This window comes from Staurois parvus, unplaced genomic scaffold (genome assembly GCF_062004578.1).
Source record: "Staurois parvus isolate SC_StPar_1 unplaced genomic scaffold, SC_StPar_1.0 ptg000727l, whole genome shotgun sequence".
NCBI classification, from domain to species: Eukaryota; Metazoa; Chordata; class Amphibia; order Anura; family Ranidae; genus Staurois; species Staurois parvus.
The window spans coordinates 1,413,936-1,428,163 of NW_028318523.1; the positions used below are offsets into that span (position 1 = coordinate 1,413,936).

A 14,228-nucleotide genomic window follows, 5' to 3' on the forward strand; every position below is an offset into this window, starting at 1 on the left:
TGAGTGAACCCAAAATAAATTATACCATTCATTCTGTGCCATGGGATATGGCTTTATAATGTTTAATTAGTCAAATATTGAGATTACTTTAGGTTATTCTGGCCACAAAAATCCCACAAAGGCCAGCATTACCAGTCTAAAAGTGAGTGATTGACCCCCAAATAAATGATACCCTTCTTACTGTGCCCCAGGATACAGTTTATTCATTTTTAGTCGGTCAGTTATTGAGGTACTTTAGGCTAGGATTTCCCAAGCAGGGTTCCCCCAGAGGTTTCTAGGGGTTGAGCAATGAGCAATTCCTGCCTCTCAGATAAGTTCCCACTGAAACCTTTAATCTTTTTAGCTTTCTATAAGGGGACAATTCTTCCCAATGACCACAAGTGTAAGGAGCATTTTTCCCACTGACCATAACGCCAATGTAGATATAGTAAATTTCAGCAGGGGTTCCCTGAGACCGAAAAGTAATTTCAAGGGTTCCTCTGTGTTGAAAAGGTTGAGAAAGGCTGCTTTAGGCTTTTCTGGTTCACCTCCTGGACTGTCTGTTCCCTCCTGAACATTTGGCCTACACAGCCAGCGAGATTAGCTTTTATTTGAGTGATGAAGGGTGCTGATGGGAAGAGGAGGTCAGGTGGTCTGATGTCAGACTGTTGGTCCTTATTCCTTAGTTAAGTCACTACCTTTCAACGCAGGACTTAAGACTGCAAAAGACGGAGGGCAGGATGCAGCCAGGCGTTGGCGATCAATCAACTTAAAAAATCCTGGATTCTTTCCTAGATACACAGAATATAACTGGATACTAATATTTATAGGTAAAGTTGATTCAGGGAATATCCAATTGCCTCTCGGGGGATCAGGAAGGATTTTTTTTCCCTTGCAGGAGCAAATTGTATCATGCTTTGCTGGGGGGGTTTTTTGCCTTCCTCTGGATCAACTGTGGGTGTAGGATTATAATTTTTTTTTTAATGGTTGAATTGGATGGACTTTTTTCTTTTTTCAGCCAGACTAACTATGTCATAATATTTGGTAATGTGCACAGTACTCATTGACAGGAATGGTATGGCTGAGACCCGTAAGGATGAGATGCTCAGGACAAATTTTTGGGCCACATACTCTGGTGCTCCAGTGGGCCAGTCAGACCCTTGATTACCATATGCATTCTCTCTTACCAAGGGATGGCTGTTGCCCTGGTGGAATTGGCTCAAACATCCAGAGACAACTGAAGATTCTGTTTCTTAAAACAGAAGGAAATATATTCATGTTTGGATTAGAAAATAACAAAATTAGAAAGCTGTCTTCATGTGAGAGGTGATGCTTGGCAAGAACTGAGGTGCAGCCTTGGGAAGCATGCTGTGCAGAATTATTTTCAGACATGGTTCATGGCAAAAGAGTGCTTGGATTTCCTCAGTCTTCTTGGCAGTTATAATGGTAATTGGCAGTGGAATATGAACTTCCAAGAAAGCAGGTTTGATGGGGCCACCTGCAGATGTTCAAGTGGACTCTACTTTAGCAATTTTGGTTTTAGGCCATATTGTCTGCTTGGACTGAAAATCAGCAGATCTTAACACAGTGCTGGAAAACTCTAACTTTCTGGTCAGTCCTCAGCTCTAAGATGGAATGACAACTGAAATTTTACTGAGGACCACCTTTGTTCAACCTAACAATAAAATGGGACCCTACTGACTTTAAAGGCTCAAGATTTTCTTCTGGGAGATGCAATGTTTGCCTATGACCATCTCAGATCAGGATCTAGTATCTTACAATGAGGTGGACTCCAGAGTAAAGTCCAGTACACACATACTGAAAGTTGGCTGGTTCAGGAAGAACCACCTGACTTTTGATACGCACACCACTGTCTCTTCAACAGAAGTTTGTCTAACAACCGGCTTCTGTGTCGAACAGTCCTGCTGGAAAACCAGCATTTGATTTGTTCATGCAGCCAATGACTTCAAGCGATGATCAGTGTATTCTGACAGGGAAGGCGTGGGCGGTGGAGTAGTCCCCACTTTCAGAAAACCATGGCACAGCTGGAGAGCTCTGTCAGTTGTCCTGCTGAACACCATCACTAGGAATGAAAATAAGAGAGAAACCAAAAATTTGAGTTGCCCTCAGAACAAGAATAGAGAATTCTTTCAATGTGGACACCTTTTACAGTCACATTGGAGTGATTTTCACTTACTTTCAATTGTCTCTACAGGACAGGAGGTGAAGAGAGATCTCCCCAATTAGACACAGATAGAAAAACAACCCTACAGTGGTAAGACAGGAGGTATGTTACTAGTTGGATCACCAAGTGAAAATAAAGTAAAGCAAAATAAAATGAATGCAGCCACCACGTCTCAGGATTGTGCTATATTCCATTTTTATTCAAAACATTCAACCTTTTAAAGTGGTAGCAAATTTTCTTTTAAAAATATTTGCTGACAGACAGGATACTTATGACCCTGTCGGTTTCTTCTGTCATAAATGCTTCCTCCTGCCTATCAACCAACATGTACACTAAGCCATGCACCCGCAGCTCAGTGAACATTTACAGCCCCAATCTGTGCTGCTGTGATGTGACTCCTGTGAGCATGCATGGGAGCAGGGGCGGACTGACCATTTGGAAACTCGGGCACTGCCCAAGGGCCCGGGCTCAGTAGGGGGCCCCATGAGATGCCCCTGGTACCTTTTTCATAGGCTTTTTTGAGTTTGGGCAAGGACACAGGGGCCCCATGTACCCCTATTGCCCGGGGGCCCCATGAGATGTCAGTCCACCCCTGCATGGGAGTGACATCTGTGCAGCCCAGCCATTCAACCTGGAACCTGGGAGGAAGACGGGCAAAGATGGAAGCACCGGTGACCTGCCAGATCGGTCACAGCACAGCAGTGGAGGGCTCTGTTTGACAGGCAAGTCTGTCATAATGTGCTAATATGCTGTGCATACTAACACAGTACGGCATAACTCACCTGGGAGCCCGTAAAAGAAAAAATGAAAGTGGACTTTACTACTGCATTAAGTAAGCAGCAAACAAATTAAAGCGGTAGTAACCCCCCCAAAAAAAACTATAAAAAAATCTACAGCAACTTGACGTCTAGCCACCGCTGGTGGCCATCCTGAATTCCCATTATACGGTCAGTGTTTTTGTTTCACTTTGTCATTGCACTTTGGCATAAAGTTCCCTACGGTATCACGCTATGTGGTCTCCTTTATTGGTCCCCATTCATGAGGGACATTCGCAGAGGCTGCATTAAGGGTGAGCCCCTATGGTGATACGCAGCAAGGACCCCCGAGTACTCCATGCAGATGTGACTGGGAAGTATCCTGACCTGACCTGATCTGGGAGGCGGATGACCTAAACTATACCTATTGAGATAGGTTATATCTCAAATGCGTGTTTACACGCATTTCTGGTGAGTGCGCATTTCATTTACATTGAATATCTGCCACTTGGACTAACTCTCCACGCATGCTTATCGGGATCAGACAGGATCCTCACGTGCGCAATACATCTGGGACTTTTATTGCACTTTACTCACCTATTGGTGACATCATTTATGCACATTTATTTATATTTATATTTGTTTATTTTCTTGATTGATCTGGTATTGCTGATTATCTATACCTACATACTGAGTATATGTTATGGATTTATTCATGCTGCACAGTTTTAAAACTGCATCTTCTCATTTCCTTATAATAATGATGAGATTTATGCTGCATATTTAGTTTCAAGCGCTGCACCTTCATATTGAGATTATTAAAAAATCTTCTCCCTGCAAGTTAAGAGCATAATGTGCTAGTATGCATCACATACTACCACACTATAAAAGACTTACCTGAAAACGAAGCCCTCCAGAGGAGCGCTGTCACGGCTCCCCGGGGCTTCCATCTTTCTGCTGGGTCCCCGGACTGTGACTACTTGACTGGCCGAGCTGCGGTGACGTCTCTCCCATACATGCGCATGGGAGTCTCAGGCCATGGCACGGCTCTCTCAGTGGACGGCACGCCATCCATTGAGTGTGCATACGCCAGGGACATCACCAGCACTACTGAAGTAAATATCTCCTAAACGGTGCACCTTTAAGAGGTATTTACAGTACCTACAGGGTAGTCTTATTAAAGGCTGACCTGTAGATAAAACACGAAAGAATGACTTTACTCCCACTTTAAGGCTGAACTCCAGGTATAGTTTTTATTGCACAGTTACATTTGGTCCAGCTTGAACCAATGTAAGTATGCATGTGCCATACCTGTGTGGAAGAAGAGATCCACTGTAGCAGTTACCCCTACTACAGTGATCGCCGTTGTCTTCCAGGTCCCATGCCAAGCGGCTGCACTGCACCATAGTGAGGGTCAGTTGATCAGCACAGGCTCCATTCACAGAATTCCTTGCATTTTTCTCAATGAATGCAAAGTGTTTTCTGATTGGAGGAGGTGGAGATGGTAATCTCATTGGCCCGCCTTTTCCACCTCCTTCAATCAGAGAACACCTTGCATGCATTGAGATAAATACAAGGTGTTCTGTGAATGGTGCCTGTGCTGAGCAAGTGACTCCCTGGATGTTAGTATGCAGCAAAGCTGCCACTCGGCACTGGACCCAGAAGACATGAACGGTCACTTTAGTAGTACAACTGACTGCTACAGTGATTCTCTGCTTCCACAGTGGTCCCACAGGTAAGGCATATGCATTCTTACATTGGTCCTATGCAATAAAATCTACACCTGGAATTTAGCTTTGAAGCTCCAGGATGCTAGCGGTGGTAGGCACACGAGCCAGGACAAGGGGTGGGCAAGAGGAGGGCCGCCCTGGGTACTGTGATATCACGTAGGGCAGCACAGTGGCTAAATGTTTAGCACTTCCACCTGGCAGTACTAGGGTCATTGGTTCGAATCCCAACCATGGCACCTCCTGCCTGGAGTTTGCATGTTCTCACTGTGCCTGCATGGGTTTCCTTCGGGTACTCTAGTTTCCTCCCACCCTCCAAAAGACATGCTGATAGGGGAATTGGCTCCTGTCTAAATTGGCCCTAGTATGTGTATGTATGAATGTGAGTTAGGGTCCTTAGATTGTATGCCCCTTGAGGGTTAGGGACTGATGTGAATGTACAATATATATGTAAAGTGCTGTGGAAATTGAAGGCGCTATATAAGTACCTGAAATAAATAAAGAAATAAATGTGGGGGGGGGAGTATTTTAGCTTGAAAATGGAATTTATGCTTGGTGGTAAGCAGATTACTGCTCGAATTTTTGGGGGGAAGAGGGAGGGGATTTTTGCTGACACATAATGCTCATGGGGGGGGGGGGGCGGTAAGCTGTTTGCCATCTTTGCCCTGGGTGCTAGATGACCTTGTCCCAGCACTGGTAGGCACCCCCTGCACTGTTAAGGTTTTCCCCGACCCCTATAACTGTCCCTTTTTTGCTGCACAGTTTGGTCTGCATGGAAATCTAGAGAAAACGATAAATACCGTACATATCTGTGAAATAAAAATGGAATTCTTACACTAAAGACTTTCGCTACAAGTATTAACCTCACACGATTACCAGAATACAATTTCCTTTCAATAGTGGAACTTTCAGTTGAAATAAACACACAGCATAGTGAAGACAGAGGCAGTTACCAAACTGTCAGTTACGCAGCAGGATTCAAACCATTTCCAGGCAACTAGGGAAGTATGAGACACTTAGCGGCTGGCGCACATGCTGCCTAGGCAACCAATAAAAGTCTTTGTAATGTAACTGACTAAACTATTCATTAAAGCGTGTAAATAAAAAAAAAACATTGAACAATGTCACTCATCACACTTGATCAATAGACAGTAAAATGCACAGTAAATACCACTTCACAGTGTATATGTGTGATATGGTTGATTTGATGCAGGAGACATAATGCTGGGAGAACATAATGCTTATGTAGGAGATATAATGCTGGGAGGAAGACATTATTCTTTCCTTGGTAGGCTCTATGCAGTCGAGGCTTCTGGGCGCAATGCGCCCAAGCGGGAACAGGTGCAGCATCCATCACCGCTGCTGCCAGCCTGTCAAAGTCTATTGCTGACTGCTGCTGGATGGGGCTGAATGCTGTACAGAGTGTTTCCTGCATTTATGGCCCTGTGCCTTCAAGGACGAAGGTCCAGAATGCAGGAGACCTGCAGCCCGGACATTCAACATGTAAGCATGTGCAGGCTTTACTCCATCCTGTAGGTGGCACTGTGTCATTGTCACAGATGAAGTGGAGTCTGGTAGGGGAATTGTCTATGTTGGTTCTCAGAGAGAAATGATTGGACGCTGTACTCCCTCAAGATCTTGGGTTTCCATCTTGGTGTGGAACCTTATAAAATATTATTATTATTATTGTTATTATTATTATACAGGATTTATATAGCGGCAACAGTTTGCTCAGCGCTTTACAAAATGAAGTTAGACATTACAGTTACAATACAATTTGGTACGAGAGGAAACAGAGGGCCCTGCTCCTTACAGCTTACAATCTAAGAGGAAGGGTTGAGTGATACAAAAGGTAATAGCTGTGGGGAGATGAAAATATTGTACCTGCGTCATTCAGGCATGCCTGAAGATAGTAGTAGGTCATGGAGAGAGACCCACTGGTGAAGGGAAAGGTTCATTACAAGTGCAGTCAGCTTAGGGATAAAAACTTGAAGAAACATCCCAATATCTAGGCAAGTAACGTGGGACTCTTCCCAGAAGCATTATAGTGCCATCCCAGCATACCAGAAATCATCACCCCTCCAATGGAAGCCGTCCTCCAATAATATAGGCCCAAGCCTGGTGACACTGCATAAATACCAACTGCTATAAGGCATTATATCAATGCCTGCTAAAACTGTCTTTACTAAATAAAAACTAATGAAAAACCATGTGCTAAGAGTGCTTATCAGTTATCAATCAACCACAGCTGCCTTCACCGATATATACACACAAAATAACAAACAGTACATAAACAATCATGCAGCGCTATCACTTTAACTGAATATTAAATCAAGCAATATCAACTTAAAAGCTCAAATGTGCATATCATAATAAACAAAGTCTACCAAAAATTGTAAAAAAAAAAACTCGTTGGGGCACGAGACCTCAAACGCAGGGAGGTCTAAAAGCGCTTTATGTGGAAAAAAAACAAAAGGATGGATGGTGGATGATCCAGCTCAGTCGCAATCCTCCACAAATCAACTTCGATCTGGTTATAACACAGAATCTCCCATTGCCATATCAGTCATTCACACACGGGCGAGATCAAGGAGAGGCTCAATGGTGGTGTACGTTAAAACACCATTTATCATGCTATGTCATGTACCCACACATAGTGAAAAGCATACAGCATAGCACAATCCAGCCACTGAACACCATGGAGGGCACAATGAAGTCACCGCATTAACTCCGGCCTACGCGTTTCGTCCAAAAGGACATCTTCAATGGGGCATACAGAGATCCTTGTTCATTAACCGATGTACAATACAAGATAAATTACAAGATCAAGAACTGCGTGTGTGGTGTCACTCTGACTGGGTACCCTGGTACCAATCAGTACCACTTGGTATAGTGTTCAGCCCTATCCAGACAGACTACCTGACACGGCAACTGTCCCTCCCAACTGCACTAAAACACCAGGAGGGATGCACTGCTCCTAGACATCCCCGTGTGCAAGCGGCTAAATATTGAAGATTATTCTATAATGTAAGAAGTTGCAGCAGCTACAACTGTGATTCTCAACTTCCACAGAGGTCCCACAGGTATGGAATATGTATACTTACATTGGTCCAAGCTGGACCAATGTAGCTATTAGGAATGAGCTCAGTGTTTGGTCCAAACATAATTTTGGACCAAATACTGGCTGTTTGGACATTTGTTCAAATGCTTAGGGTGTTCAGCGTGGACAAATGTGACAGCTTTTTGGTTACTGAGGAAGTGGCGGTTGCTTGCACCTGCCACATCCTTACCAACCACTGACGTTGCATGATCATATTTGGGCAATGGCGGCACCGCTATCTCCCCCTTTCATTGATTTCGCTAATGATTGCTTGGGGAGCTGTCATTCGGCTTTGTGTGCAGCAGGTTGTTTGTTTGTTTTTTCAGCGAGCGGTGGGTCATTGTGATTGACGATGGATTTACAATTAAAGACATTTTTGGGGAATTAAAACATTTTTTTAATAAAGGTTTTTTCAAATGTTTGGGTGTCTATTTCTAGGTGACATCTTTTTTTTGTGACTGAGTAGGGGTATTATGTATCCCAGTCACATGGGGAAAGACCAGTATCTGGGGGCCCCCTTACTATTAAAGAGGACTTCTGAAAAGCCCTCAGCCCGCAGACTCCCCCCCTACATCCACCTACTGAAACCCAGGCAGTTCAGCTCATCACTAGTAGCTAAGCAATTGAATGCATACTTGGAGTTCATCTTTAACATTATGATAAACAATTTGTTATTCTTGTTTAGAAACTATGTTAGTATATAACTCCTCAGTCTCCACCAGCAGCAGCTTTACTTCTGTGTGGAACTACAAGTCCCAGAACACTGTACACTTCCACCTAAATTAGAACAATACAGTCTGCCTAAGCGTGCAGTAACATATTTATCAAGATAATGAGTTCAGCATTTCTGATGTTCATGTGGACCCAAAAGAAACGAACCCTTTAGCATGAATGACTGGCTGACAGCAGGAACTGGCTTGCTGTTATTATGAGAATGTCTACAATGAATTTAATGTATTTTCCATTGGACTTGTTTCAAGATCTCTGGCTGGAGATATATAATTAGGGAGGGGGTAATCAGAGAATGCTGTATTCTGGGAAGGAAATATCCAAGTAATGACTAGGCCAAGGCCGTTCTGGATCCAAATGAAGGGGTTAAAGCTGGATAAATATTACCATACAAGTAGTAGAGGCCTAAAATGCAACATAAAAGTGTCCTAAAACCCAATACCATGAAATGAAATGCAGGCTGTCATTCTCTATGCTTCACTTAATACAATAAATACGACTAAATTGTGTCCATTTCTTATGGATTACAGCGCCAATAAGAATGTGCAAGGGTGTAAGTCTGGAACTATAAGGGGAGGATAGGGATCCTTTGGCCTGGGGGGGGGGGGGGGGGCAAAAACAATCAAGTGGCCCTTTCTAGGTAGGGATAGATTTCTGTACCCTGCAAAGTGTGCTATGATGCCACAGTGATTGGTGGGTATAGTGATAGGTGGGTTTTCATAACGCCATTATTTATTGTGCTACACCCCTAATAGCTTCCAAAATCAGCGTTCTTTGCAGCTCTCAGCATTCGGTCACATGACATCTGATGGCTGTAAAGTAAGCTGATGTTGGAAAACTTGCTTCTGCAAGAATTTCAGGTCTAAACTGCGGGATAGGAGCTAAATCAGCCATTCTGAACCAGGGATACTCCAGAGGTTGCAAAGGGTTCCTTGAGCTGTAGCTGATTGACCTACCATCTGATGGTTTCTGCATAGCTTGGCAAACCCAGCAGCATGGCACAATTGTCTTTTTAGCTGTCTGTAAGGGTGGCATTCTTCCTAGTGACCACCAGTTTAAGGCTTGCATTCTTCCTACTGGCCACCAATTTAAGGGTTGCATTCTTTCTACTGACCTCCAAAGTAAAGGTTGCATTCTTCCTACTGACCACCAATTTAAGAGTTGTACTCTTCCTACTGATCACCAATGTAAGAGTTGTATTCTTCCTACTGACCACCAATTTAAGAGTTGTATTCTTCCTACTGACCACCAATTTAGGAGTTGTATTCTTCCTACTGACCACCAATTTAAGAGTTGTATTCTTTCTACTGACCACCAATGTAAAGGTTGCATTCTTCCTACTGGCCACCAATTTAAGGGTTGCATTCTTCCTACTGACCACCAATTTAAGGGTTGCATTCTTCCTTCTGGCCACCAAAGTAAAGGTTGCATTCTTCCTACTGACCACCAATTTAAGCGTTGAATTCTTCCTACTGGCCACCAATTTAAGGGTTGCATTTTTCCTACTGACCACCAATTTAAGGGTTGAATTCATCCTACTGGCCACCAATTTAGGGTTGCAGTCTTTCTACTGACCACCAAAGAAAAGGTTGCATTTTTCCTACTGGCCACCAATTTAAGGGTTGCATTCTTCCTACTGGCCACCAATTTAAGGGTTGCATTCTTCTTACTGACCACCATAGTAAAGGTTGCATTCTTCCTACTGACCACTAATGTAAAAGTTGCATTCTTCCTACTGACCACCAAAGTAAAGGTTGCATTCTTCCTACTGACCACCAATTTAAGGGTTGCATTCTTCCTACTGACCACCAATGTAAAGGCTGCATTCTTCCTACTGACCACTAAAGTGAAGGTTGCATTCTTCCTACTGACCACTAAAGTAAAGGTTGCATTCTTCCTACTGACCTCTAAAGTGAAGGTTGCATTCTTCCTACTGGCCACCAATTTAAGGGTTGCATTCTTCCTACTGACCACCAATGTAACGGTTGCATTCTTCCTACTGACCACTAAACTAAAGGTTGCATTCTTCCTACTGACCACTAAAGTGAAGGTTGCATTCTTCCTACTGACCACCAATTTAGGGTTGCATTCTTCCTACTGACCACCAATGTAAAGGTTGCATTTTTCCTACTGAACACCAATGGAAGGGTTCTATTCTTCCTACTGACTACCAATGTAAGAACATTTTACCCATTCACCCCTGATGAATTGATTTCAGAAAGGGTTCCCTGAGACCTGAAAATTATTTTCGAGGTTCCTCTAGGTCTAGGATAAAAAGGTTGAGAACAGCTGACATAAAATGTCCCCCAGATGTCACTGACTATATGTTGCGTAGGGGCAGCGTATTATGGCAGTAAGCACACAGAGTCCTGTTTTTCAAGAAACAATGTATTATAAAACTAATTCAACAGTACAACCAGGTCCAGAGGGCAGGCTCACTCTTCAGTACCCCTTACAATAGTGCAGTGGAGAGACAGCAGCCAGAAGACTCAAGTATGCCAACAGCATCTGCCACAAGTTGCTGAGTGCGGCCTAGCCGGTCCGGCCCAAAGGGGCAGCTTCCTGAGAAGGTAGATGTAGACCCTGCTCTCTCCGCTGGAACCTTTCCCGATGGCTGGCACTGTCCCTGACAGTAGGGAAACAAATCCCTACACCAGCCACCGACCCAACGTATCTTTTGGGAGTTTTTTGAAGCTTAGACCATGCTTAGCAGCATCAGTATGTGTCAGTTAACTTGACAACTGAAACTGTAATTTCTACAGTTCACCACAGGGGCAGACTGACCATTTGGAAACTGCCCCAGGGCCCGGGGTCAGTAGGGGGCCCCATGAGATGCCCCTGGTACCTTTTTAATAGGCATAGGACCATCAGGCCTGAGAATCGGGAACACAGACAACTGCACATTCCCATGGTTGTGCCAGGTTGTGTAATGTTTTCACTGGAAGGTGACAACTTTATTTTGACTTAAAAAGCTTTGTGGTCATGAAGAGGTTAACATTGGCCCCTACAAAACTACTGAGGCTTCCATTAGATGCTTTGCCTTTTATGATGCCTAATGCAGGCCATACATGGGTTGAAATCTGAACAAATGTTCTTTAGAAAATCGGAAATTTTGTGCGTTTTGTAATGTGATGGCACCACCATTCATTTCGAAATGCAACCGACCAAGCCTTCAATTTCTAATGTTGCTACAGAAAAGAATTTTCATGGCCAAGAATTTTCTTTTCTTTCCAGGTCACGGCTTTATATTTCTCTCACGATTCTCCCATCATTGATTCGAAATTCGTTGGTTTTTTAAAAACATTTCCAACATTCCTGATTGCTCAAATTCGATGGTCACATGAAAATTGGCCGTTTCTGTGACCCCACTAATGATGCGAAATTCTAACAAAAATTCTCAGAAAAGATTTTCGAAAGAATATTTTTTCGGAATTCGACTTGCGTATGGCTGGCCTAAGTCACTGACCTGGAACAGGTACAGAGATAAGGAATGTTGACTCTATAGCACTTCTGTTCCAGGTCTGTGAAGTCAAACTACTTCAGTCAGGTGATGCCGATGCACCTCAACCTACTCCTCCCTTCCCTTCCCTATCTCTCCAAGATAAATTCCCTTCCCTGAATCATTTTCCCTAAGTTCTTCTCATCCATTCCCCTTATACTACATACCCCCCTAATCCTCCTCTCCTCCTACATAAGATCGTCCCCTCCAACACCTGCCCCCCCAGATCTCACGGGCTAGAACACACACACACCTATGGGTACCATCAAGAGCTATCACACTAATAACACCATACACCAAACTCTTTGACTCAGCATGCAATTCCTCTCCAGCAAGATCAGTTAATCAATTAATCATCATCGTCCAATTTCATCATCTGAGTGATCTTTTCACTCAGTCATAGTTTGCATCGTCATCTCTAATCCACGAACAGTCAGGCTGTGCGGGGTGACGTCACAATCCAAACCACACCTTAAACGTTTCAGCCTCAAGCTGTCATCAGATGATGGACATAGGACACTTTTTCAGTTGCAGCCCTTTGCAGAATATTGGATGATTTAGATATATGCACTGCACATGAACTTTGAGCTATTTTTTTATTCACATTTTTTTAAATTATTATTTGTTTGTATATGTTTTTTTTTCACTTCTCTTAAGTCAGTGTACATTTAAGAGAAATGGTGACAGTTTTCATTCTTTTTTAAAATCTATTTTAGTTTTCTTTAATTGTTTATATTAGACTCAGGTTAAATACAAACATTGATATACATTGTCAATATCAATGGCGGGTCTGTGCCAATTGGGTGAAAGGAGAATGAAGAATAAAAACACCAATAAATAAGCTGCAGTGAATAAGAAACGTGGTCTAACATCTCAACAGTGATTGAGGTATGTCCACTCTTTATGTGAACACATCCATATGTGAAAATGAATCAGTTTCAGGTGAATTCACAAATAAATTAATGAATATATATACAGTGAGGAACAGAAGTATTTGAACACCCTGCGATTTTGCAAGTTCTCCCACTTAGAAATCATGGAGGGGTCTGAAATTCACATTGTAGGTGCATTCCCACTCTGAGAGATAAAATTAAAAAAAAAATCAGGAAATCACATTGTATGATTTGTAAAGAATTTATTTGTCTTGCACTGCTGAACATAAGTATTTGAACCCCTGAGAAAATCCGTGTTAATATTTGGTACAGAAGCCTCTGTTTGCAATTACAGAGGTCAGACGTTTCCTGTAGTTCCTGACCAGGTTTGCACTGCAACAGGGAATTTGGCCCACTCCTCCACACAGATCTCCTCTAGATCTGTCAGGTTTCGGGGCTGTCGCTGAGCAACACGGAGTTTCAGCTCCCTCCAAAGATGTTGTTTTGGATTTAGGTCTGGAGACTGGCTAGGCCACTCCAGAACCTTGATATGCTTCTTACGGAGCCACTCCTTGGTTATCCTGGCTGCGTGCTTCCAATTAATGTACACTGACTAAAAAAAATAAAGTGAAAAAGCTTTACAGTTTCCCTACAGTTCCTTTACAGTTAAGAAATCAAAAAGCAATACAGGTTCCCTACAGTGTACACTGACTTAAAAAAAAAAATAAAGAAGCATTACAGTTTTCATATAAAGTACACTGACTTAAAAAAAAGTTAAATAAATACGTATATAAATAAAAACACACACAAAGTTTAAATCCAATGTACACTGTCATTATTATTATTATTATTATTATTATACAGGATTTATATAGCGCCAACAGTTTGCTCAGCACTTTACAATATAACAGGAGACAATACAGCAACAATACAATTCAATACAAGAGGGTTAGGAGGGCCCTGCTCCTCACTGTCATTAAAAAAAACTAAAAGAAAAAAAAGCATGACAGTTTCCATCCAATGTACATGGACTTAAAAATAAATAAAAACCATTCCAGTTTCCCTTCAGTGTACCCTGACTTAAAAAAACTAAAATAATTAATAAATATAGAAATAAAATATTAAAAAAATAAAAACTTTTATTTTTATAAAAACTTTTAAAAACAATGTAACTTAATTGTACACCCCTTGAGGGTTAGGAACTGATGTGAATTACAATATGTATGTAAAGCGCTGCGTAAATTGATGGCCCTATAGAAGTACCTGAAATAAATAAATAAAAAATACACAAATAAATAAAAAGCATAATAAATATAGAAATAAAAAATTTAAAATATTAATAAAATGAAAACTTTTACAGTTTCCATCCAATGTACACTAAC

At 42.2% G+C, this 14,228-nt stretch overlaps 1 long non-coding RNA gene across 1 annotated transcript in view; it reads right to left on the bottom strand.

Annotated features, from left to right (window-relative positions):
• Window positions 1-13,126: 13,126 nt before the first annotated feature.
• Window positions 13,127-14,228, bottom strand: part of LOC149445325 (uncharacterized) — a 29,588-nt gene continuing 28,486 nt past the window's right edge. Inside the window, exon 3 of the long non-coding RNA XR_016306415.1 lies at window positions 13,127-13,459. This is a non-coding gene — a long non-coding RNA (uncharacterized LOC149445325). The remainder of the gene's footprint in view (window positions 13,460-14,228) is intronic.